Genomic DNA, 23,315 nt, shown 5'->3' on the forward strand with positions numbered 1-23,315 from the left:
TGGGATCGGAACAGCCTGGGCAGCAGCACACTGTCTACAAGCAGTGCAGGAGGTAAGCTGTGCACCAGAGGCCAACTGGGAAGGGGCAGCTTGCACTGGTGAGTCCAGCACTGACAAGATAAACTAACACCAGTGAGATCTAGATGGCAAAAGGCAAACGCAGGAACGTCACTAACAGAAATCAAGGCAATATGGCAACATCTGAACCCAATTCTCCTCTACCAACATGTCCTGGATACCCCATCACACCAGTAAAACAAGATTTGGATTTAAAATCACTGGTCATGATGCTGGTACAGGAACACATGAAGGTCATACATAAAGAAATTCAGGAGAAAATGGATCAAAAGTTAGAAGCCCTTGCAAGGGAAACACAAAAATCATTGAAAGAAATCCAGGAGAATACAAAAGCCAACAAGGAGGAAATGCAAAAAACACTTAAAGAAATACAGGAGAACTTTGGTCAACAGGCTGAGGTAATGAAAGACGAAACACAAAAATCTCTTAAAGAAATACAGGAGAACTTTGGTCAACAGGCTGAGGTCATGAAAGACGAAACAAAAAAATCTCTTAAAGAATTACAGGAAAACACAAACATGCAAGTGAAGGAGCTAAGCAAAACCATCCAGGATCTAAAATCAGAAGTAGAAACAACTAAGAAAACTCAAAGGGAGACAACTTTGGAGATAGAAAGCCTTGGGAAGAAATCAGGGGTCAGAGATGCAAATATCAACAACAGAATACAAGAGATAGAAGAAAGAATCTCAGATGCTGAAGATTCCATAGAAACCATGGACTCAACAGTTAAAGAAAATGCAAAATGCAAAAAGCTTGTAACCCAAAATATCCAGGAAATCCAGGACACAATGAGAAGACCAAACCTAAGGATTATAGGCATAGATGAGAGTGAAGATTTACAACTTAAAGGGCCAGCAAACATCTTCAATAAAATTATGGAAGAAAACTTCCCTAACCTAAAGAGAGAGATGCCCATGAATATACAAGAAGCCTACAGAACTCCAAACAGACTGGACCAGAACAGAAATACTTCCCGTCACATAATAATCAAAACACCAAATGTTCTAAACAAAGAAAGAATTCTAAAGGCAGTAAGAGAAAAAGGCCAAGTAACATATAAAGGAAGACCTATCAGAATCACAGCAGACTTTTCACCTGAGACTATGAAGGCTAGAAGGTCCTGGGCAGATCTCATGCAGACTCTAAGAGAACACAAATGCCAACCAAAACTACTATATCCAGCAAAACTCTCAATCACCATAGATGGAGAAACTAAGATATTTCATGACAAAACCAAGTTTACCCAATATCTATCCACAAACCCGGCCCTAAAAAGGATAATAGGAGGACAACACCAATACAAGGAGGGAAACTTCACCCTGGAAAAAGCAAGATAGTAACCTTTCATCAAACCCAAAAGAAGTTAAGCATTCAAATTTAAAAAATAACGTCAAAAATGATAGGAAGTAACAATCACTATTCCTTAATATCTCTTAACATCAATGGACTTAATGCCCCAATAAAAAGACACAGACTAACTGAATGGATACGTAAACAGGACCCTACATTTTGCTGCTTACAGGAAACACACCTCAGGGTCAAAGACAAACACTACCTTAGAGTAAAAGGCTGGAAGACAATTTTACAAGCAAATGGTCTCAGGAAACAAGCTGGAGTAGCCATTTTAATATCAGATAAAATTGACTTTCAACCCAAAGTCATCAAAAGAGACCCTGAGGGACACTTCTTGCTGGTCAAAGGAAAAATACAAAAAGAAGAACTGTCAATCCTGAACATCTATGCCCCAAATGCAAGGGCACCCTCTTTCGTAAAAGAAACTTTATTAAAACTAAAAGCACACATTGCACCTAACACAATAATTATGGGTGACTTCAACACTGCACTTTCCTCAATGGACCGATCAGGAAAACAGAAACTAAACAGGGACACAATGAAACTAATTGAAGCTTTGGACCAATTAGATTTAACAGATATATATAGAACATTCTATCCTAAAACAAAAGAATATACCTTTTTCTCAGCACCTCATGGTACCTTCTCCAAAATCGACCATATAATTGGTCACAAGACAGTCCTCAACAAATATAAGAAGATCGAACTAATCCCATGCCTCCTATCTGATCACTATGGAGTAAAAGTGGTCTTCAATAGCAACAGAAACAACAGAAAGCCCACATACACGTGGAAACTGAACAATACTCTACTCAATGATACCTTGGTCAAGGAAGAAATAAAGAAAGAAATTAAAGACTTTTTAGAACACAATGAAAATGAAAACACAACATACCCAAATCTATGGGACACAATGAAAGCAGTGCTAAGAGGAAAACTCATAGCCCTGAGTGCCTCCAAAAAGAAAATGGAGAGAGCATACATTACCAGCTTAATGACACACCTGAAAGCCCTGGAACAAAAAGAAGCTATTTCGCCCAGGAGGAGTAGAAGGCAGGAAATCATCAAACTCAGGGCCGAAATCAATCAAGTAGAAACAAAGAGAACCATACAAAAAATCAACAATACCAGGAGCTGGTTCTTTGAGAAAATCAACAAGATAGATAAACCCTTAGCCAGAATGACCAAAGGGCACAGAGAAAGTATCCAAATTAACAAACTTAGAAATGAAAAGGGAGATATAACAACGGAAACTGAGGAAATCCAAAAAATCATCAGATCCTACTACAAGAGCCTATACTCAACACAACTGGAGAATCTGGAGGAAATGGACAATTTCCTTGACAGATACCAAATACCAAAATTAAATCAGGACCAACTAGACCATCTAAACAGTCCCATAATGCCTAAAGAAATAGAAGGAGTCATAGAAAGTCTTCCAACCAAAAAAAGCACAGGACCAGATGGCTTCAGTGCAGAATTCTACCAGACCTTCAAAGAAGAGTTAACACCAATACTCTTCAAACTATTCCACAAAATAGAAACAGAAGGAACACTACCCAATTCCTTCTACGAAGCCACAATTACGCTGATACCAAAGCCACACAAAGATCCAACAAAGAAAGAGAACTTCAGACCAATTTCCCTTATGAACATCGATGCAAAAATACTCAATAAAATTCTTGCCAACCGAATCCAAGAACACATCAAAACGATCATCCACCATGATCAAGTAGGCTTTATCCCGGGAATGCAGGGTTGGTTCAATATACGGAAATCCATCAATACAATCCACTACATAAACAAACTCAAAGAACAAAACCACATGGTCATTTCATTGGATGCTGAAAAAGCATTTGACAAAATTCAGCATCCCTTCATGCTTAAAGTCTTGGAGAGAACAGGAATTCAAAGCCCATACCTAAACATAGTAAAAGCAATATACAGCAAACCGGTAGCCAGCATCAAACTAAATGGAGAGAAACTTGAAGCAATCCCACTGAAATCAGGGACCAGACAAGGCTGCCCCCTTTCTCCTTATCTTTTCAATATTGTACTTGAGGTACTAGCTCAGGCAATTCGACAACATAAGGAGGTCAAAGGGATACAAATTGGAAAGGAAGAAGTCAAACTATCATTATTTGCAGACGACATGATCGTCTACCTAAGTGACCCAAAGAACTCCACTAGAGAGCTCCTACAGCTGATAAACAACTTCAGCAAAGTGGCAGGTTATAAAGTCAACTCAAGCAAATCAGTGGCCTTCCTATACTCAAAGGATAAGCAGGCTGAGAAAGAAATTAGGGAAATGACCCCCTTCACAATAGCCACAAACAGTATAAAGTATCTTGGGGTGACTCTTACCAAACATGTGAAAGATCTGTATGACAAGAACTTCAAGACTCTGAAGAAGGAAATGGAAGAAGACCTCAAAAAATGGGAAAACCTCCCATGCTCATGGATCGGTAGAATCAATATAGTTAAAATGGCCATTTTGCCTAAAGCACTATACAGATTCAATGCAATACCCATCAAAATCCCAACTCAATTCTTCACAGAGTTAGAAAGAGCAATTATCAAATTCATCTGGAACAACAAAAAACCCAGGATAGCTAAAACTATTCTCAGCAACAAAAGGAAATCTGGGGGAATCAGTATCCCTGACCTCAAGCAATACTACAGAGCAATAGTGTTAAAAACTGCATGGTATTGGTACAGTGACAGGCAGGAGGATCAATGGAACAGGATTGAAGATCCAGAAATGAACCCACACACCTATGGCCACTTGATCCTCGACAAAGAGGCTGAAAACATCCAATGGAAAAAAGATAGCCTTTTCAACAAATGGTGCTGGTTCAACTGGAGGTCAGTATGCAGAAGAATGCGAATTGATCCATCCTTGTCTCCTTGTACTAAGCTCAAATCCAAATGGATCAAGGACCTCCACATAAAGCCAGACACTCTGAAGCTAATAGAAAAAAAACTGGGGAAAACCCTTGAGGACATCGGTACAGGGAGAAAGTTTCTGAACAGAACACCAATAGCGTATGCTCTAAGAGCAAGAATTGACAAATGGGACCTCATAAAATTACAAAGGACACCATCAAGAGGACAAATCGGCAACCAACAAATTGGGAAAAGATCTTCACCAATCCTACATCAGATAGAGGGCTAATATCCAATATATATAAAGAACTCAAGAAGTTAGACTCCAGAAAACCAAACAACCCTATTAAAAAATGGGGTACAGAGTTAAACAAAGAATTCTCACCTGAAGAACTTCGGATGGCGGAGAAGCATCAACTTCATTAGTCATTAGGGAAATGCAAATCAAAACAACCCTAAGATTTCATCTTACACCAGTCAGAATGGCTAAGATTAAAAATTCAGGAGACAGCAGGTGTTGGAGAGGGTGTGGAGAAAGAGGAACACTCCTCCACTGCTGGTGGGGTTGCAAATTGGTACAACCACTCTGGAAATCAGTCTGGCGGTTCCTCCGAAAACTGGGCACCTTACTTCCAGAAGATCCTGCTATACCACTCCTGGGCATATACCCAGAAGACTCCCCACCATGTAATAAGGATACATGTTCTACTATGTTCATAGCAGCCCTATTTGTAATTGCCAGATGCTGGAAAGAACCCAGGTATCCCTCAACAGAAGAGTGGATGCAAAAAATGTGGTATATCTACACAATGGAGTACTATTCAGCCATTAGAAACAATGAATTCATGAAATTCTTAGGCAAATGGATGGAGCTAGAGAATATCATACTAAGTGAGGTAACCCAGGCTCAAAAGGTGAATCATGGTATGCACTCACTAATAAGTGGATATTAACCTAGAAAACTGGAATACCCAAAACATAATCCACACATCAAATGAGGTACAAGAAGAAAGGAGGAGTGGCCCCTGGTTCTGGAAAGACTCAGTGAAACAGTATTCAGCAAAACCAGAACTGGGAAGTGGGAAGGGGTGGGTGGGAGGACAGGGGAAGAGAAGGGGGCTTGCGGGACTTTCGGGGAGTGGGGGGGCTAGAAAAGGGGAAATCATTTGAAATGTAAATAAATTATATCGAATAATAAAAAAATAAAAAGAAAAAGAAAAAAAAATAATGGTATCCTGTATGGAATTCAAGACTAGAAAATGAATGTTCTGTGAAGCTGGTTATATAAATATAGATAATGATGAATTTTAGTTAGTAATATGTTAATTGGTTAGAAATAATTGGTGTCCTAACTGTAAAATTCTTCATACGCCTATAAGATGTTAACAAGATCTGCAGAAGAACAAGCTAGCCAATATCCCACCATGGATAGCAGAAGGATTTATGAAGTCCCAACCCTAGCTGAGAAACTACTGGTGATTGATGGCTGCTCGGGAAGAGAAAGGAAGTTTTTGTTTTAGGGGATTTGGCCCCTGAAATGCTACTAGTGCTCTCCATGCTTTAGCAGATTATCCTACACCCATGTAGGATAGGCCCAGTAGCCTAACTGCAGTAGGTAGGCTCAGTGTGCATGAGTGTACGTGTGCATGTGGGGAGAGAATGTGCTGGGAGGAGATAAGGAAGTGTGTAGGGTATGGACTACATAAAAATCCTTTATATGCACATATGAACTTCTCAATTAGAAAGGAGTAGAAAACCGGAGTGGAGAACCTGAAAACTTCTATGCTTTCCTCATGGGTATTTTTTCCCTATAAATCAAAAAGTATTTAACATAAACTTTTCTTCCTTAAAGCTCTAAATATCTTGAACTGTATTTTAAGCTGGTATAATTAAACAGCAAAGTCTATGCAAACCAATATAAACTGATACTTAATTCTCTAAAATAAAAACATGGAATATTCCTCGCAGATTAACTTCAGTTTGGCTCGCATTGTTTTGCATTTTCTTAAAAACATTGGATTATAACATAAATTATCAATTAATACCCGGTTAGAAATTTTAGGAACTATTAAACACATGACTCACTTAAGGAAAAGTTTAGTAAATGGCAGGAAATACTTGATGTGAGATGTCATATGTCTCTGTCCTTCAAGAATTCCAAGAAAATAATTAGGCAAAATTTAGTTATAAATATAGGAAAGATAAAGGAGCGATTTAACAAAAATGCTTTCAAACTAGGAGGGAAAAAAATGGTAGATGTTGTCAAATTGCTAGGACACCAAATATGCATGTTTTTGATCCTTGAATGTAATCATTACTTGACTAGATGAGCCATGCACACGTCTCCCCACAGAAAATGTTTTCCTCATCACTAGAACATGAAGTTGCATCTGTGGCTTAATCCTGCTTACTGCAGGGGCTGGTACTACTTATACTTCAAATTAGTGGCCACAATGAACTAGCCCCTTCCAAGAACTAGGCGCTGGATTACTGCATAGCTTTGTCTCTCTAACGATTACCATCTTCCAACCACTTGATATGAGAACAAGGCATGGTTTGGCTTCCTCTCCTCGCCACTCTCTGTGTCCTCTTTGGTTTTGTCTGTAGCTCAGAAGTGGGCCCAGTGCTCCAGCAAAGGTTTGAATGATGCAGAGTCAAGTACACTCATTACCTCTTTATTTCGGGTTATTCAAGGTCTATTGATGCAGCCCGGGATGTTATATGAAATCTACAAAATAAGTCTCTTATTTTACCTTCAAAATGAAATGGCAGCCACAAATTCTACATTATCTGTGATTACTGTGAATGAGGTTAGCACATTATTATTTGGTTGTGAATATCATCGTTGGCTTTTGAAGGCTTTGAGTATTCATGTGTAACAGCCCTCTGGGGAATGACACAGCCAGAGGTACCCTCAGAATTTGGTCTCCCTTACCTTTCTTTCTCTAGGTCTAAAAAAAATCATAAAAGAAACAAGCAAAAAATGCTCTCCTCCTCCCCTCCCCCACACAGTCTTTGTTCTAGTTCCACAGCTGTAAAATCAGACTGAGAATAATGGTAGGAAGAGGATAGTCTTTAATCACAGCATCTAACCTCCTGATATTTTGTAGACATTTCAAAGTGGATGTAGTCTCATGAGAATTACTGCTGTCTGCACAACAACAACAGCAACAACAACAACAACAACAACAACAACAAAAGGTTGTTGTGTAAAACCAACAAAGCACACTAAGATTCAAGTGTCAAATAATGTTTTTCTAAGCTTATGGATATTTCAAGAAGCACCATAAAATATTTGTAAGCTGTATAAATATGCCTACGACAAAAATGACGTAATGTGGGCACGGGCTTTCCTTCGAGTGAATTAGAGTCTTGTTACCAACTCATCCATTTCAAGTCTCTCTATTATACAATCGATTAAACATATTATAGACATTGATGTTTACATAAACATGCGCTGTGATAGAGTATTGAAAACCTTACACATCTCCAGCAAAACAATGAATAAATCAAGTAATACGCACTAGCCAAACTTCCGTGTGAGTTAACTCAGCAGTGCTGGCAGCGCTTTGAGTTAAAAACAACGACTAACACTCATCTTAGGATACTTATCTTTAACTGGCTTAGACTGTAGTATAATTAACAGCTTTGAAATTCGTAGGTCAAAATCAGGATTTAAAAGTAGGATAAAAAATATAGGATAAAAAAAAATCAAGCAGACAGTTTAGCAACCTAATAGATCAATCCAGATTTTGAATAAATTCTTTTTTTTAATATTTTAATGCAAACTTACAGACTTTAAAACATTGGTATTTAAAACACAAAATGGGCATTTTTATGTTTTACCTTAGTATGAACAAGCTTTGTTTTCTACAAGAAATATATATGTGTAATATATTTGTGTGTGTGTGTGTATGTATGTTATGTATGTAATTTTAGCTGCTTACAAGAGAAACTGTGCTGTTTATTTTACAAACGAATTCATTCAGATGTCCAAGAAAGATTCTCCCTAATACATTTAATAAATACTACATATTAAATGAGCTCTGGGCCCCTTTAAAATAATTTTTGTTTGAAAATGTTAAAAATAATGAAAGAAATAAAGGAGAGTCTTCAGAATGACGGTCATAAAGTCATAAAGTGTGGCATTTTTGTTGATGTAAAGCGTATCTGTGAAGGACACTAGGGACCTCAGTTCAGGAATAGGACAGAAGGCTGATGTACTGTCTGCTTCCCGAAGATGGTACTCAGCGATTTTACAGCATGTAACAGTGATAAATTGGCATGAAGAATCAGGGAATGAAAACCTAGACCCTTGGGAATGAAACCTTAAAAAAAAAATCTCAGAGACTCTCATAGTGAAGTTGAATGAAAAGAGGTCATGGGGAGAGATAGAGGCCAGGGGAAACTGCTTTAGATGTGTTACTGCTTTTAAAGCTATGCGTTTTCTAGACATAAAGCTACTTGATGGAGAAGGACTCATCTACAACTCAGGATCCTTGCTTTGTTATTGCTGTTTGTAGCTCTTTGAAGCTTACATTTTTGTTTGTTTTGTTTTTACCAGCAAAAAGCATTGTTTGTTTGAAAACGGATAGATAGAGCTGTGCCCAGCCCCCCCAATAGTTTATTTGACCTGCCTCGTAAATGTGAAGGATTCTGTTTGTCAACAACAACCCTTCCCCTAATTATTCTTTCATTATAATTGTCACGCTTAGTGCATCAGTTGAATATATGGTTGGAACATTTGAGAATATTTTCATCTTAGTTATGCCATTCTTCAGTGTCATATGGGCAGAAGCAGGTAGATCTCTGTGAATCATATATGTGTGTGTGTGTGTGTGTGTGTGTGTGTGTGTGTGTGTGTATGAATACGTTTATGTATATGGTATAGATATAGGTATAGATTTAGATATATATTATATCAGACTGGTTTTTGAATTTCGTTGTTAGTTGACTAAAACTGAGATTGTTCTCTTACACAGTACCACGTGATAAGGAGGGAGAAAATCAATTGTTTATTGCCTCCATGGTTATCTGTACAAGATTTGCATGAGATTGGGCCGAGTGATAGTTTATCATAGACCAAGGAGGGGCCCAGAAGGCAGCACCATTCACAAAGGAACTATTGGTATTTAGTTGTCTTGAGAAAGAGTGTTATTTTCTTCAATGATGTGGTCACAGAATAGTTGCTTTATCAAAATACATGAGCTACCTCCTCTTCCAATTTACTCCTCTATTCTTGATTTCCATGGTCCTTGCTATTAGGGTGTAGAGACAAGGGATTTGCTTTGTTTTCTTGCACAAATTCATGCAAATGTTTCTGACATAGGGCACAGTTGCCTTCCCCACTGACATTTCTTGTCAATGGTCATTATCTCTAATCTCTGGAAACCATGCCTCTAGAGCCTGAAGATGATTAAAGAGATTGTGAATTTCAAAATATGCTCTTGCCAAGAAATCTGTGAGTATAAGACAGCTATTGATATTCTTTCAGAAGAGTATATTCACATTTTGATGTGTGAAAGAAATTCAAATTTGTGATTATTAACTAAGCTAATAGATGTACTTGTTATTTTAAATGAAACAAATATGGCACACTTTCTGTATTTTAAAGTCTCACCTAAGAATATATTTTCCTTAATGACATTTTTAAAAAAACAAACAGGTAAGACAATCAAAATGAGAAATGAAAAAAATATAGTTATGATGACATAGTTATGATGGTTACTTTTAAATCAAAGAAATGTTGCAGAAGAGGGGAAGAAAGATGCAAGAGCAGAAGTTAGGGATACACGCAGAAAATATCAATGCCTTCCAGACACAACATAGCCATGGCACTCATGACTTCGGTGCTGCTGGGATTCTCTGCACAAGACCAGTACAAGATTAGATCTATCAACATTTTATCAGGAATGAAGGAAGGGCCCATGATGTGGCTTTCCTCTCCTCAAGGGAATTTGGTGCTTTGAGCATAGCCTGTACAGAATTCTGTGTTTGAATATTTGGTCCCCAGTTGGTAGAAATGTTTGGAAAGGATTAGTAGATGTGTCCTCACTGGAGAAGGTGTATCATTGGGGGGGGGGGGGCTTTGAAGTTTCAAAAACTCAAGCCATTCCTAGTTAGCTCTTTCTCTCTTTCCTCTTGCTTGTAGGTCAGGACATGAGGTCTCAACTACTGTGCTAGCACCATACCTGCCTACATGCTAGGCCCCTCCCTTTGAGGATCATGGACTCTCTGAACCTGTAAGCTTTCAATAAAAACACTTTATTCTACAAGTTTCCTTGGTTGTGGTATCTTATTATAGCAATAGGAAAGTAACTAAGACATATAGTATTGGTGCTTAACAGCTGTTGGGTGAGTGGGTATCCTTTTGTGGTATAGCCGCAGACAATTAGCACTTTCATCTATACAAGGGCAAATACCTCTTATTAAGCTCAGTGGGTAACATAAGGAGGAACAGCAGCAGAGCCACTGGTGGGGAGTATGAGCACCAGTGGATGAGGGAGTAGATGAGGACAGGGTGGAGGAGACAGTCTAAAATGTATCATATAAATGTATGAGGCTGTCAAACAATACAAAGGAAATAGGAAAATGCTGGGAAAATCTAGCAGACCTGCTGACCTTGTCTGCTCCTTCAGAAGGCTTTACTCAGACTTCTGTCTGCCTTGCCTCATTTTATCACGGCAGCACAATAGGGAAGTAGAATTTCCTGCCATGTTTTCTTTGTTGGGGAATAAAAAAACAAATGAAAGTGAGTTACGCTGCTATCAGAGGATGTGTATTTTATTAGTGGAAGCACAAGAACAGCACTCCTAGTTTTCTCCTTCTCCTTTCGTAGTGCTTGCAGCATACAGCATACCTAACTCCGAGAAAAGGATGAGGGGTGTATAAGGCACAAATGTTTTCTTTATCCTTGATGAATGTGTCAATTAGAAAACCTCACCAGGTAGCTGATGCTCTCACTGAAAGGTACAGACTTTCTGTGTTAATGGAAATTTAGAAAACTGAGCTATCTGAGGTCAAAGGAAAGAAAAATGCAGTAGGTCCTGGGAAATTACGGTGACAGTTCTGCAGCTGTGACTGTCTCCCCTTAGAGGTCACATATTCATGGTGTTCTAGTTGAAGTACATGAAGTGCTGCACTTAAGGCCTTGCTTGCATGTAAATCAGCCTGGCCCTGCCAGGAATGGAGGAAGATCAGGAGTCAGGGAATCAATGTTCTGGTTTTCCCATCTAACATGTGGGACAAATCTGAAGCAAAATTTTATCCAAGATGTTTATCCTTAACAACATTGACTCTGGCTGCCTATTTCATTTATCTGAAATAGATGTACTATACCCCATACTTTCTTTTCTTTCCTGTCTTGCTGTAATACTTTCCAGCTGCTGTTCTCTAAACATACCCACCATGCACACACAATTCCTTAGCTCATACTGTGTGTCAGAGGGATGCCATTTTGACATCCACCTACCATAGCTCCAAGCACTATGGCTGAGAATGTGTGTTACATCAGTTCATCCTCATGGTAGTCAAGAGGTAATAATGATTACTTGGCCCCCATTCTGTAGCGGGGGATACCTAAGAACCTAAGTAACTTTTCCAGATTTGAATCAGGTTATCTGGAACTGTGATGGTACTATCATCTGCAATGCAGCCTGCCTTTCTATGCAAAGAACCAAGCACCATAGAAAAGCAAGCTGTGCTATAAGAAATCCAAAAGGTTTGAAGAGAACAGAAGAAAGGCTCCACTCGACCTAGAATTCAGAGTCAGCAAATAAAGCAGAATGGGGTGTAATGCGTTAGCATGGATTTGCTAGGACAGAAGATTGGTACATAGAAGTATATTCTCGTATGAGATTCATTTGAGCAGTAGGAAAGTAAACTTCAGATAACATAGAATTCTACCCAAGGAGCTAACTTTGCAAGGAGAAGGGGTTTCAGGGCACAGTTGGACTTTAGCTTCATCAGTCCCTTTTTTAATACATGGGCCTGTAAATTTTCTCATCAACATGTCATGTCAATTTTATCTAGATTACCTTGGGCTTTGTTTAAAAGAGATCTTCAGTTATTTGCAAACCTTTGTTTGCATTGGTAGCAGCAAGAGCTGGAGAAGATGTGGAGCAAACACATAAAGTACACATAGGGTACACTTACTCATTACTGGTGGGGATGCAGACAGATAGAGGTCATGGTATAAGTATATTATAATCTCAAAAACTTAAATTAAAAAGCTCAAATGTAGGTACATGTGTTGCAAAAGATAAAGGAATTAAGATTATAAAATTGATAAGTAGGCTTTATTCTATGAGATTAGAAAGGTACAGGTCAGATATGGCAGGGTCCAGTGCCAATATTATATACAATGAAGAGTTAATATATTTTCTAAATTAAACACCAAAAGATTTTCTTGATTTTTGTTGGACAGTGCAGACATGTATGTTGAGAGTCGTAGCATTTGTTATGATGAAGATGAAGTAGAATAAAATATCAGTGTTATGAATGCAGGCACAGATATAACTGAGCTACAAGGCTAATTTTAAGTCTTTAGTCTCAGCAGAAAGATGAGACATACATACATACATATGTAGATATATACATCAATAGAAAAGAACAGTCACTGAATGATGAGGAATGAAGTGCCAATTAGTTTTGAAGAAAGTTTCTCAGAGGGCTCTCAGGTTAAGCACCATTCAGAAGAAGAGCTAAATATGAAAACTCAGACAAATTCTCACCAGTGTTAGAAGATAAGATGTGAGAGAATTATTTATGCTCAAGGCCCCATTTTTTTTTAATATGGAAAAATTTTGCCTATCTAAACACACAACCTTTCTCATGGAAGTTGAAATTAATCATGACAGCCATAAATTCTAGTGTTATAATTCTGGAATTACGTTCAATCTAAAACAGTCTTTGTAAGATATCTATGCATCAATTCTACACTGGATGCATTTATCTATTATTGTGGATGTCAGCACTTATGGGCATAACTTTGCTGTATGAAAAATGCTGCTGTTTAAGTTAGATTATGTAAAGCATGAATTAAGCAGAATGTCTACAGCAGAGGCTAGGGATTGTCTACAGGGAAATCTAAATACAAAGAAAAGCATAAGAACTTCATGCTAATGAGAAGGCTCAGAAGATAAAGGCATTTGCAACTTGAGTTTGGTTCTCTGGATCGAAATAGGAGAAAGAGCTAGTCAAGTTGTAGAGGAACTATAATCCAGCAGCATAGCTGCTCTGGCAAGGAATCACATTCAAAGACCTTCTAGGTTTATGTGATCCAGAAAGACTGTAGACATGTCCTGGATTACACTATGATCTGGCTGGAATACAGATATATCCTTTAATCCCAAACAATTTAATCTAAACAATAAATGTAAGGTTGGTTTCTAGGTTGGTTTCTACAAGGAACCAACCATGTTTGAAAGTGCTGTCTAAATGAGGGGCAGACAAAATGATGAATCAGAGAAAGATTTGACAGAACGGGTCAGAGATAGGATATGCCACTCTCACTACAACATTAGATGGCATGCAGGGGCAGAGGTGGGGTTACTGGGACAGTTTTACAGAGTCAGGTTGCAGGTGAAGGCAGAGTGAGCTAGAGAATGAGAAGGAGCCCGAAGATTAGAACATATTGCCGAAATTAGTATGAGGCCAGGCAGAGCAATTAAGTCAGAAGTCAAGAGAAGCAAGGTTGAATCAGTTAGCTGGGAGAGGGGTTTGGGCAAGAAAAAGCTGAGTTGAAGCAGCCAGAAATCAGAAAGATCTGGAAAGAATGAGCTTGTTCAGCAGTAAGCCTCTGAGAGGACAATTACATCTGCAAAATAAAAGTTACTTTTACATCAATTCCTTCAAGATGTCCTCTGGCCTCCACATGTGAATGATGATATGCATATATTCCTACATAATAAGTAAATATGTGTAATTTTTAAAGAAAATAACCAGAACTCAATTCCCAAGTAGTTTTCTAGTCAATGTATCACTTCTCTATTTACCTTGAATGGAAGAACAGTCACACTTTAAGAAGAGAGAAATGAGTACATGTATCTAATGTATGGAACCATTAATTCTTTCCAGTTTCATAATAATCAACCTCTTCACTTTTAGATTTAGAAAATAAAAATGTGGAAACTCAAGGAAGAAAAAAACATGAAGTTTCCTTATAAGTGATCAGGACCACTCAGTACATTATAGTAAGTTCTGAAACCATGACTGAAACCAACAGCCTCAGAAAGAGTAATAGTGACTCCCAATACTCAATAATATTCAGGGATTTAGATCTGTACCCCATTTTTAATAGGGTTATTTGGTTCCATGGGGTCTAACTTCTTGAGTTTTTTGTATATATTGGATATTAGCCCTCTATCAGATGTAGGGTTGGTGAATATCCTTTCCCAATTTGATGGTTGCCGTTTTGTCCTTTTAACAGTGTCCTTTGCCTTACAGAAACTTTGTAATTTTATGATGTCCCAGATCTTAGAGAATAAGCTATTGGTAATCTGTTCAGGAACTTTTCCCCTATGCCCATGTCCTCAAGGGTCTTCCCCAGTTTCTTTTCTATTAGTTTCAGTGTGTCTGGTTTTACATGGAGGTCCTTGATCCACTTGAAGTGAAGTTTAGTACATGGAGATAAGAATGGATCAATTCTCATTCTTCTGCATGCTGACTTCCAATTGAACAGCTGAAGAAATTCGGATGGCTGAGAGGCACCTTAAGAAGTGCTCAACATCATTAGTCATTAGGGAAATGCAAATCAAACAACCCTGAGATTTCACCTCACACCAGTCAGAATGGCTAAGGTCAAAAATTCAGGAGACAGCAGGTGTTGGCCAGGATGTGGAGAAAGAGGAACACTCCTCCACTGCTGGTGGGGCTGTAAAATGGTACAACCACTTTGGAAATCAGTCTGGTGGTTCCTCAGAAAACTGGACATGACACTTCCGGAGGACCCTGCTATACCTCTCCTGGGCATATACCCAAAGGATTCCCCAGCATGCAATAAAGACACATGCTCCATTATGTTCATAGCAGCCTTATTTATAATAGCCAGAAGCTGGAAAGAACCTAGATGTCCCTCAAAGGAAGAGTGGATACAGAAAATGTGGTATATTTACACAATGGAATACTACTCAGCAATTAGAAAACAATGAATTCACAAAATTTTTAGGCAAATGGTTTGATCTGAAAAATATCATCCTAAGTGAGGTAACCCAATCACAAAAGAATACACATGGAATGCAATCTCTGATAAGTGGATATTAATTAGCCCAGAAGCCCTGAATACCCAAAGCACAAATCACATAACAAATCACTCCCATGAAGAAGTATGGAGAGGGTCCTGATCCTGGAAAGGATTGACCTAGCATTGGAGGGGAAGATAAGGACAGAGGAAAAAGGAGGGAGGTGATCGGAGAATGGATGGAGAGAAGGAAGTTTATGGGACATATGGGGAGGGGGGATCTGGGAAAGGGGAAATCATTTGGAATGTAAACAAAGAATATAGAAAATAAAAATATTTTAAAAAAATAATATTCAGGGATATCTGCCGATGGAGCACAGCACACATATCATTTTCAATAGCCTTGTATAAGACTCTGGGTTCCAAACCCAGTGTCATAAGGAAGGAAAGAAAGAATTAAAGAAGGAAGAAGGAAAAAAGGAAAGAAAACTAAAGGAGGAATTGTAAAATCTGTTAGAAATTATGATCACTGGCTATGGAATCATAAAACCATTAAATAATATCTATTAGTGTCTTATATTTGTCAGTTCTCTAAAGCATCAGAGAAACATAAAGGAGAATTTACATTAATAAATATTTAAACTAGATTAGACCACTGGAGTCAGTCAAAGTGTGCTTCATTATTGCCAGTGAGTGAGCTTCCCAGGGAATAGTGATACTTTCAAATAAGCTTCATAAAGTTTTGAAGAATCTTCATACAATCAGGCAATATACACAGAATTGTGACATTTGAACAAAACCCACAGTAAATTTTCTATTAAAAATGAGTAGAGCTGAAGCTTTTTATTTCATTTTTTATCTTTCCCCACTATGTATTTTATTGTTTTAAGACAAAAGTCAAAGCAAGCATCTTAGAGATTCTGTTTGTCACACAAGAGTTATTTCCAGGCAGCACGAGGGATCTCACTTTTCCAAAATCAGGTCTCAAACCTGAGACTGCACTCTGATGAATATATTCATAAGACACTTTCTACCAATACCAGACAGACAGCAACAACAGAGACTCTGCATGCTTTGGAATTCCCCAAGCCATTATTTGATAGGAAAGTATCATAAAAGCAATTTAATTTAATCAGAAAACAATTCATAATTTAGTAATTAGAAACTGCAACATGTCCATCGGACCTCTGTGCTGTCCCCTGATGTCATACTGTGAGTCAGTAAATTTAAAAGAGGATGAAAGCACCTTTTAATGACTTGATATCTCCTTTCAGAATCCTTGTCCTATTTGTAATTCGCTTGACACTCTTGAACATTGTTTTATGGCCTGACTGAGCACCCTGTGTGCCTAACTAAGCCATGTTCCCACTGAGATGTGATTTTTTTCTTTGAATCACATATCTCATAGGAAACAGAAATAACTAGACCAAATTTCCTAAAGAACTCAAGACTCTCATCAATGTAATTCATACAATATCTACATCTCTCCTCCTGAGCCTCCATCCTCTCTTAGAAGCAATGAGGTTCTCACTAAGTTTCCAGATCCACATCAGGATTCTTCCTTTCAGAATGACTGTGCATTAGCATCTGGCTTTTCCTCCTTTCCTCTCTCCCTGTTCTGTCCTCTACTTCCCCTCCCACACTGTTCAAAACTGTCAAGTTATTTTCTCTAAGTTATCTAGTTGTAAGATTTGATTGATTGATTGATTGACTGACTGACTTATTGATAAAATAAATCTTTCCTGAGACATTCCCTCAAAATTCTCCATATTGTTTTCAGCAGCTTGTAATTTTAAACCTTTCAGGATATTCTTTTTTTGTCTTCTGTTCCTGCAGGTTTTTAGAATACTTGGGTTAAGGCAATCAGGTTAAGTCTTCCTTTGTATTCATGATGTCTTGTATATCTCTGAGTTACCTGCTCTGTATTGTACTATAATTATATGTTTCTATAGTTGTCTTACACTCTTGTGGCTCTCTCCAATATAGGACTCTTAAGGTGTTTATTTGGGAATACTTCATGCTTAAAAGAATCAATATGTTGTACTGGTTCCAATATAATTCACTACAAATGATCTTCTCCAGCATCAGATCTCAGTTCAGACAGTGTTAATGCTCTTTGCCTATGGATATTATAAAATCTAAAATGCCATAGTTGGTTGATCACTTTGAAGAGCAGCAATGTTGTCAGCAAATGCCCAAACTTATATGATCAGCTAAACACGGTCAGAAATATTTCATTTGACAGCCACCAAGTAGAGCTTATAATACAGTTCTGTAGCTAGTTTGGACAAGGCCAAATAGCACCCCTGAAAATATGATAAACTGAGTAGACCTTCCATGCTTTACTAACTGCTTGTGTGCATTGTATAGAGTGCATTTCACTTTACACAGATGTGCTATCCATTTAGCACTTCCTGCAGTTGTATTTCTTCTTTGTCAGCCTAAAGTGTGGCAACTATCCTAATACTTCTGCCTAGAGAACCACCTTCTACTAATCTACAAAGAACCCTATGGGTGAGAATGGTTCAGGAACACAGTTCGTGGCAAATTCCTTGGAAACATTATTCATTTCTGAGAAAACAGAGAAAGTTGCTGATATAGAGGAATTACAGGTCATAGTGCCAACATTAACAAATGCTTTTTCAAAGAAAGTCCATTCACGTTCTCAGGTGTCTGGCATACTTATGCAACTTGCTAATGATTCCTTTTTCCTGGTATTTTGTTAATTTGTTTTTTAGAAGGCCCATGGACACGTGGTGGAGGCATGTTTTACAAAAAACCAATATGGTTTGTTAAAGGGACATTGAGCTTTGAAATATGGCCAGATCTAGAGTAGGCCAGCTTCATTGTGTCAGCAGAATGTCACCTTGAGAAAGTGTGACATTTGAGAAAGTCCCTTAGCCTCTGAGCATTCCATTCTGTAAAGAGTGAGCCAAGATAGTGAAAACAGAAGGCCACTGTTGGGTAGTGAAATGGTTCAATGGATGAAGTGCTTGCTGTCCACACATAAGTACCAGAGTTCAGAATTCCCAGTACCCATGTAAAATTCAGGCATGATAGTATATATCTGTAACCTTGGTACTAGCCAGGGACTGGGAAGACAGACAACTCATTCAGCAGCCAGCCTAGCTGAAACAGGACATTCTAAGTTCAGGGAGAGACCATATCTCAAAACATAAAGTAGAGAGCTATTGAAAAGATAAGAGACAGTTTCCACATGTGCAACACTTGAGCATTCAGTGCCCCCAAAACACAAATATACCATACATACAAATTCAAAATAAAAATCACTGTTGCCACTGAATGATGATGCTCATATGAAATCACGGGGGATGGACATGAGGGCTTAGTCAGTGTTGTTGTCCTCTGATACATATTTGGGAGTTGTCATGCCTTACACTGCCTATATGTGTAATCCAGATTATTTATCCTTCAACCCTAATACATGTATACATACATACATATACACACCCACAGAAAGACAGAGAGACAGAGACAGAAAGACAAGAGAAATGCACATAAATCTGTGTGTATATATGCATTACAAATTCTATATGACACTATCCCTAAACCTGTTGTCTTTGACATGTTTATAAGGTGATAATTCTCAAACCACAGGAAACATAATCTAATAGCCTATCAAGTGATTAACAGACCCTAGTCAAACTTATGACTTAGAGGCATTTTGAACTATTGTCTAAAAGATTGGAATGAAGTTAGCCATCATAAAATTTTGTGTGATAGGATTAAAGAAAGGTAGAATGTGAGTAAGGGGTTAAAATTTAAAAAGGAGATTTAAATCATTGGCAAATGAGAAAGTGGTTGTTACTTTCCTATTAGTTAATCTTTCATTTTAGCATTCTGAACTACATCCCTCCCCCTACACCACTCCCCTCCCCCAGAGTTGAAGACATTTTCTCTCAACTGAAGACATCAGCATTAAAGTAGCAATTCAATAGTCAAAGCTGAAAGAGCAGGGTGGGTAGGAAAGCAAGAGACAGGCATGAGATAACCCTCATTCTTGGTTGATTTTCTGTTTTCTTTATTCTTTCTTGCTTCTTCTTTTGTTCCCACAGTCAGTAGTTGAGAATAGATAATTTTAGCAATCTAAGAGAGACTAAGAAAACTAAAGCTCAATCTGTGTATATTGTGGGCATACACTAGGATTTCCAGTTGCAGATTTCCTTCTCAATCATAATATTCATAAATCAAATTTTATTTTCACTTATAAGTTCTAAGGTATTGCTTAGAATTCAAGATCATATAGCTAGAGACAATAAAAGACATTAAAATAGAAAGCCAAGAGGCAAATAAGGTATATTTAATAAGATCAGAAGTTCATCTAATTAAAAACAACCTTAATCTAAGGCTGACCTTCTGCCTCATAATGACCTGAATTTACCACTGTGCTTGAATGATGTATGAAGCAGAAGAACTCCCATAATTATCAGTTTTAAGTTTATTATCCAATGTTTACAAGTAAATTTTTGGTCCTACCAGGTTCTAGACCCAAGCTTTGAGTCTGGTATTCTAAGAAGAGCTGTTACAAAGAGGAAGAGAAAGTACTGTCAGAAGGTCAGATGTCATGCAACTGCCGTAGAAAGTGCCCAGATACTCACTGAATTCTGCTTACCAAACTGATCAGAATACCATTATTCTAGACAAGATGTAATATAATCCGTGCATACATGATTACCATTCACTGTTCAAAGCAGGACCTCTATCTGTACACTTTACTTCTAGACTTTGTTTGCAGAGTTTCAATGTAAAAGTTCAGACAAAAAGTGGCCAGAGAGAAATGATTTCCTATTGTTAAACAGCTAGCTATTTGTCTTTTTCCAAATGTTCATTCATTGGATTACTTATTTAAAACACTGCGTCACTTTGAACATATGCAAATTATACTATTACATGCCCATTTATACTTTGCCCCACTCTATGAAGAAAATGTAGCAATCAAAAGAAAAGGGAGTGGGCAACTCAGGAGTCAAATCTTTGGTCTACAAGAGTTATAACCGACTCTGTCTGCTAGATTGCAGCCTTGTGGAGCTGAGACACAGCAGCATGCTGTCCAACAAAGGTAGTGCAGGAGCATCAAAGGAAAAGCAGCTCGCTATTGATTTAAGGGGATATAATCACCCCTTTTCACCTCTTAATAGCTATGAGCTGTCAGCATCACCACAGCAGTTTATTATAAAGCACTTAAACATCTGGTCCTTAGAAAATGAAATAAGTAAATACTTAATCATCCTCCACAATTGCTAGTCCAAAACCTTCTTCAGCAAAGTTTGGTGATTACTATGAGTCCCCATTCTCCAAGTCAGTTGAGCCCATTCAAAAAAGGAATACAAAGAAATTCAAATAGAATGCCCTCCTGAACTTTGAAACTCCCCACCTTCATTGCATTCAATGCAACTTTATGTATCTTGTACAGATTTATAACATTTTACAACATTTTACAAATCATATTATGCAACATGCATCATGTATGTTTGTATGGGAGTGTAAAAACCACAAACCCGTGTTACTATTGTATCCTTCTTGATAGAACCTCTCATGTAACTCAACATTACAGTATCATGAGGCTTCTCAGGAGTCCTCTTAATTGCTGCTGAATGGAATTTAAATTCCTAGAAAGCTGACCTTCATTTTCCTTCTTCGACCATGGAAGACCCATTTCTGAATTGCCAGGCTACCGCTCCATTCTGATAACTTGACAGAGAAAACAGGGAAGTATATAGTGCTTGTTTATTCAGTCAGGAAAACCCTTATCTTTGTTTGGCTAGGCAGTAAAAAGGCTAAAATGTGTAATGGAAAGACACCTTTGCAATAAAAATCCTCCAACAAATATTTCTAATGTAGCTTCAAACAGGAAAGACACATTCCTCACACCACTCTACCAGCACCCAAGGGGTAGTGTTCTATTAAGCCAACTACTCGAACCACTTATTAACTTTAACTTGTAACCAAGAAACGGTGAGTTCATCATAGGACTGCACAATAATCAACATGCCAGGCTAAGGCTTGGATAATGAGAATTTCTATTTGGATAGTGATCCTGAGAAACTTCCGAAGACTTCTCTAGACCTGCTCCATATCAGTTTCTTCCTGGCCCCTCATAAAACAAAAGAAAAAGATGCTTCTCTCTCTCTCTCTCTCTCTCTCTCTCTCTCTCTCTCTCTCTCTCTCTCTCTCTCTCTCTCTCTCTCTCTCCTGTCTAACCAAAGGGCTTAGTGCCATCCTAGACCAGAGCTAGGCTTTCTGAAATCAAAGGCCATGTCTCCTTTAAGATGCTTATTGTTCACAGCCTTTGGTCTGTTGCCATTCTCTGATCTGTCCTTCCACAAAGAAACAGAGGAGCATGGCATGTGAAGAGGAAGAAAGACAGTGTCTTTCTAAACCTTTTTATTTTTGAACCAAGAAGACTGAAGAGCCTGGAAAACCGATCCAAGACGGACTCTTGGGCAAAGGGAAGGAAGGATTCCTGTCGAACACCAAGACTTGTATACTGCAGTGCTGGAAAGTACGGTTATCTCTAAGGAAAGCAACAACAACTGGGGAAGTTGAGAGTCAAGCGCAACACTAAATGGGTCACCTGGAAAAAACCACCACCTTCCTCCTTGGAGTTAGATGTCTCAATAACGAAGCCTTTTAAGGAGCCCAGGGGAAAATAGTCATACAGAGCAGGGTATCCACATGGGCTCAGATTGTTCACAACAATAACAAATTGGCACAGCGTGAGGTGAAATGGATGAAGGGTTACCTAGCTCCAGGCACAAAAGAAACCATTCAGAACTCTCAACTTCTCTATACCTCTTTTGAACGCGGTTTTTCACAGACTGACAGAAGCATGAATAAGCAAATTTGCATTTTCTCCCCGCCCCAAACTACAGAGTTGAACAGCTCACTTCTTTTCAGTCAGAAGTAGAGGTGAGGTTAGTGAAAATAAAAGGTGATCACAGTACTATGTCTTCACAGACATCCTAGCTATTGCAACATAAACAAATGGACTCAAGCAATAAGACTTAGCTAAAACAGAAGCTGCTGTTTTGTGGCAAAGTACTCTTTCTGAAAAGGACAATGTTAATCCTTTAAAGGGAAAATAACCTTTGCTTCATTTAAAGCTAAGGTTAAGAGGTATAGCCTTAACCACAGAGCTATAATAACAGAAGACAAGTGGACATATGCCTACTGAGTAGCAAGGACTTATTTCCAGGACCTTTTAATCTCAGAATTAAGGGTTCCTGATGTGGCTTTTCTGTAAGAACAACTAGATCCTTATGCTGACCTCTGACCCTCACCAACAAGAGAAGCGAGGCGCTGGCACCAAAGCCCTCCTGAGTCAGGAACTCTGGTGATGCGGTTGCAAGTGGGCCCCTGAGGCCTACAGACATGCTATCCTGACTCTCTCATAGACACCAGAGCTTGGGAACAGAGGCTGTGGTCATCAGAGAAGGAAGATACGCCATAGCCCTTATTCTGGATGACTCTAGGGTTATAATAAAACAGGCACCTGTCAAGAGTGACAGGGGGTCCCTCACCCCACATTCACTGCAAGTGATTTTTAGCTGGAAAACAGAACCTCTGGAACAACCCAATAAGTAATTTTGCTGATGTCTTAGACTACGAGACTTTGATTATCACAAAAGCATCTACGAACCCCTCAGAAATCTGTTTATGTATGTGTTACTTATCCTGAGTCCGGTCAAAATGTTTACATGGAAAATATACTTTGAAAATCAGGCCCAATAGACGCAATACCACATATGCAGGTTGGGAGATAAAAAGCCCTGTAATGAGCTTTTATCATAAATCACAA

The 23,315-nt window shown here is 38.4% G+C and overlaps 1 protein-coding gene across 1 annotated transcript in view; it reads right to left on the bottom strand.

The window, feature by feature from the left end:
- Pde4d (phosphodiesterase 4D) overlaps positions 1-23,315 on the bottom strand; it is a 529,631-nt gene that overhangs the window by 505,391 nt on the left and 925 nt on the right. The window lies entirely within an intron of this gene.

Source organism: Apodemus sylvaticus, chromosome 16 (assembly GCF_947179515.1).
Source record: "Apodemus sylvaticus chromosome 16, mApoSyl1.1, whole genome shotgun sequence".
Taxonomy (NCBI): Eukaryota; Metazoa; Chordata; class Mammalia; order Rodentia; family Muridae; genus Apodemus; species Apodemus sylvaticus.